Here is a 3,809-nt window from a genome sequence, read left to right on the forward strand (position 1 = left end):
GTGGACAGTCTTAAGATAAGCTTACATTATAGATTCAGCTAGGAAGGCAACAGACCATAGTGCCAAATGGAAAAAGTGTATTTGCAAACAAATTTTAAAAACTCAGTTAATTTTTATAATTAAATACAGAAAATATACTGATTTACTAAAATAAGATGCGATGTATTAACACTTCACTATAAAGAATGCACACCAGAACATTTATAAACAGTGAATGAGTCTTATTAAGAATAGTTTACTACAATAAACCCTGGCTAAATAGAAGTGCATATTGTGAAGCACTATGGTGGTATATGTTTTGCCACATACTCTTGTTACCTTGAGGTAGATAACACATGCGTACCAAATTTGGCATTCATTTTCAGTTGCTGCTGGTATTATGTGTTTTAAGAAATGTGTACACTATGAAAAACTTGAAAATACTCATGAATGAAAAATGTCTTAGAAAAAAATAGCTATTTTCATACAATTATGTACAGTCTCACTGTGTAAATTTCAAGGCAAGGTTTGTTTCCTGTAAAACACATCACTGTTCTATGAGAGAATGTTCTTTACTTGTCTTAGTGCATTTCTTTTCTCCTCCTGCGTTGCATTATTTTGCTCTAGTCTTTATTTTTGTGTGCAAATGACATGCCAGTTAAAATAAAAACTATCTCACATGTAGAAAAAGAAAGTCTGGATTTTAAAAACCAAGAACTAATAAAATCCTTACTAAATGACACCATCTGATTCAAGTAAAAAATGACTTAAACATAGTAATAAAAAAAGACAAAACACATTTCATGAAGAATACAAAGATAAATGTCTGCTGAGTGTTTTGGTTCAGATGTTTCAGAATGCTGCTGTATGTTTTATGAGGAATTTGAGGGGAAGATTTCATAGCAGAAGGTGTTAATGTGGCCTGTATTGACTTAAGTGGTGACCTAACTGGACTGCGAAACTGTGGGATGTCTATGGACTCCAGCTGCTTGTTAAAGAGGAACTTCCCACTGTTGTTCAGAAATCCTTCCTCATTTCCTCTCTCCCCAAGCTCTCCATTCTCTACTGGCTCAGTTTCTAGCATTTCAGTATCTTCCTTCCTGCTAAAGAACTTGTCCAAGTAACGAGTGTAAGTGTTTTCCTTCTCAACTTGTTCATCTTTCCTTACCTCACACAACTGATTGATGAGATAACAGTCCTCCCCACCACTCACAAACTGGCTGTCCCAAGAAGACTGGTACAAGGTTTCTAATTGAGCCAGATTTGCCATTCCTTTTTCCTGTTTTTCTTGGCTTACTGACTTTGATATCAAACTTTTCAATTCTAGTTGGGACACTGAGCTATTCAAGTCATTTAATTTATCAACAACATCAGTAGGCTCATGTTGGGAACTAAGTTGAATAGTTCCTGCAATAAAGGAATCAAAATCAAATCCCTGATTCTTTTCTCTGTCTTTTCCAGCCACTTGCTGTGATGCTTCCTCTAGTGCTATCTGGGCTTTAACCAATCCATTCCTTTCACGTTTTGATTTGCCTTATCAGATTTTTCTTTGCTTGTTCTTTCCAATTGGAAAGATCTATAATAAGGTTGGGTTCACAGTAATGGTTCACTCTGTGTCTCCAAACTAAGTTATCTAAATATGATGATGACCTCGTTTTGTAGTTACAAGTATGGCTACACTCCAGATCACAATATTTGTTTTCATGATCATCTGGGTACTGCCAACAAGGCTCAGTAGAGTAATTGGTACAAAAGCAGGATCCTCCAGATACTTTTCCTGATCTCCATCCAAATATTTTCAGGGGTCGACCTGTACTTCTTCATCAGTGGCATCAGACAGAGCTCTTGGATCAAGCTGAACTTCATCAATGTCAAAGTTGTTATGTATAGGCCAATCATTGCCAATCATATTGCCTTTTCCTTTAGAATTATTGAACTTGTGTAAACAAGGAAGAAAACTGGCATCAAAAGGAAAGATCTTTCAAAAAGAGAGAAGAAAAATAATTATGCTTTCACAGCATGATTGTTCCTTGATGTCCATTGCATATGCCAAACAGACCTGTTGAGTTCCCCTTAGATTTGAAGCTCAAAAAGTTCTACTCATATTGAGAATTAAAAAGATTGCAGTACTCATAGTTCAAGAAAGGGGCAGCAACTCTGCAGATATTTAAATAAAACACTCAAGAAACTCAAACGGAATGAGATGATACACTATGCACTCAGATTACTGTGCTAAACGATTTAACAAATATGTGAATAAATGTGCACACAACAGGCTTCTGTGAACATTCTCCTCACAGTGCATATACATTCAGTGTTGGACTGATCCTGAGCAGCATCGTTCTAAGGTGCTGGTAAGCACTATTTCTGTTTTGCTTCTTTTCTTACTTTGTTGCTGTATATTTCTTTTTCTTTTTCTCTTTTTTTTTTTTTTTTTTTTTTTGAGACGGAGTCTTGCTCTGTCTCCCACGCTGGAGTGCAGTGGCCGGATCTCAGCTCACTGCAAGCTCCTCCTCCTGGGTTCACGCCATTCTCCTGCCTCAGCCTCCCGCGTAGCTGGGACTACAGGCACCCGCCACCTCGCCCGGCTAGTTTTTTTTGTATTTTTTAGTAGAGACGGTGTTTCACCGTGTTAGCCAGGATGGTCTCGATCTCCTGACCTCGTGATCCGCCCGTCTCGGCCTCCCAAAGTGCTGGGATTACAGGCGTGAGCCAACGCGCCCGGCCTGTTGCTGTGTATTTCAACAGGAAGCCCTGGCGGCTGTTGGTTAACAGAAGGTGTCTTGTGTTAGTGTTCAGGTGGTTCCAGCTCACCACAATCACAATCAAAGCTACCATTCATCTTACTCTGATTCAATGGGTCTTCTCCGACTCATCCAGAGAGTGCAGGGACCGGACAGCCCCCAGCGTCGGCTCGGGTCTCCAGCTGCGCTGGCGGCAGTGGCGTCTCCAAGGCTCTCGCTCTTGCTTTGCTGCAGTCGCGGCCATGTAACCGTGCGAGAGAGCGCTTCTGAGGTAATCTTAAGTGAAAAGGGACTCTGCAAATTGTGAAGACAGTATTGTCTTCTGCAAATTGTGAAAACCACAACTTTGGTAAAAGTTTGAATGCCATGTAAGGGAAGAAAAACTGGAAGGAAAACACTAAACGATAAACTCAACTAAACTGGTTGAGTTTAAACAGGAAAATATGAATATGCTTTCCTTTTACAATTTTTTGTGCTTTTTACTGTTTTTATAATGAGCAAGTATTGACATTGCAATTGAAAAGAAAATCTGGACTCTAAAAAACACTCAGTTAATGGGCCAGGTGCAGTGGCTCACACTTGTAATCTCAGCGCTTTGGGAGATGGATCGCTTGAGCTCAGGAGTTTGAGACCAGCCTGGGCAACATGGTGAAACCCGTCTCTACAAAACATACAGAAATTAGCCAGGCCGGTGCCTGTAGTTCCAGCTACTTAGGATGCTGAGGTGGAAGCACCACTTGAGCCCAGGAGGTAGAAGCTGCAGTGAGCCGTGATCGTGCCACTGCACTCCGGCCTGCGTGACAGAGTGAGACCGTCTCAACAACAACAAAAAGACAACAAAAAGACACTCAGTTAAGAGACCTTAACTTCTGTCTGATTTGTTAACCATGTCAGTGTTCTTTCTTTTGTTTTATTCTTTGGTCTGTCTTCTCTGCCTATTCAGAGCTGAGGGTTCTCCCTGCACCTGTAGGAAGTCATCTGTACTCTGAAACCACTGTGAAGGCAGGGACTGCTTACGTCTCTCTCCAGCAAGATCAGGTTAGTTCTCTAAGGGTAGTGAGGAAACAATTCTCTTGACCTCAAATA

General features: G+C 40.4%; 1 pseudogene across 1 annotated transcript; it reads right to left on the reverse strand.

Annotated features, from left to right (window-relative positions):
• Positions 1-214: 214 nt before the first annotated feature.
• Positions 215-1,888, reverse strand: LOC112631029 (annotated as a pseudogene). Its single transcript, XR_003121062.1, has one exon. The product of XR_003121062.1 is annotated as a mitogen-activated protein kinase 6-like (transcript).
• Between the last annotated feature and the right edge of the window lie 1,921 nt (positions 1,889-3,809).

This window comes from Theropithecus gelada, chromosome 9, assembly GCF_003255815.1.
Source record: "Theropithecus gelada isolate Dixy chromosome 9, Tgel_1.0, whole genome shotgun sequence".
In the NCBI taxonomy this organism is placed as follows: Eukaryota; Metazoa; Chordata; class Mammalia; order Primates; family Cercopithecidae; genus Theropithecus; species Theropithecus gelada.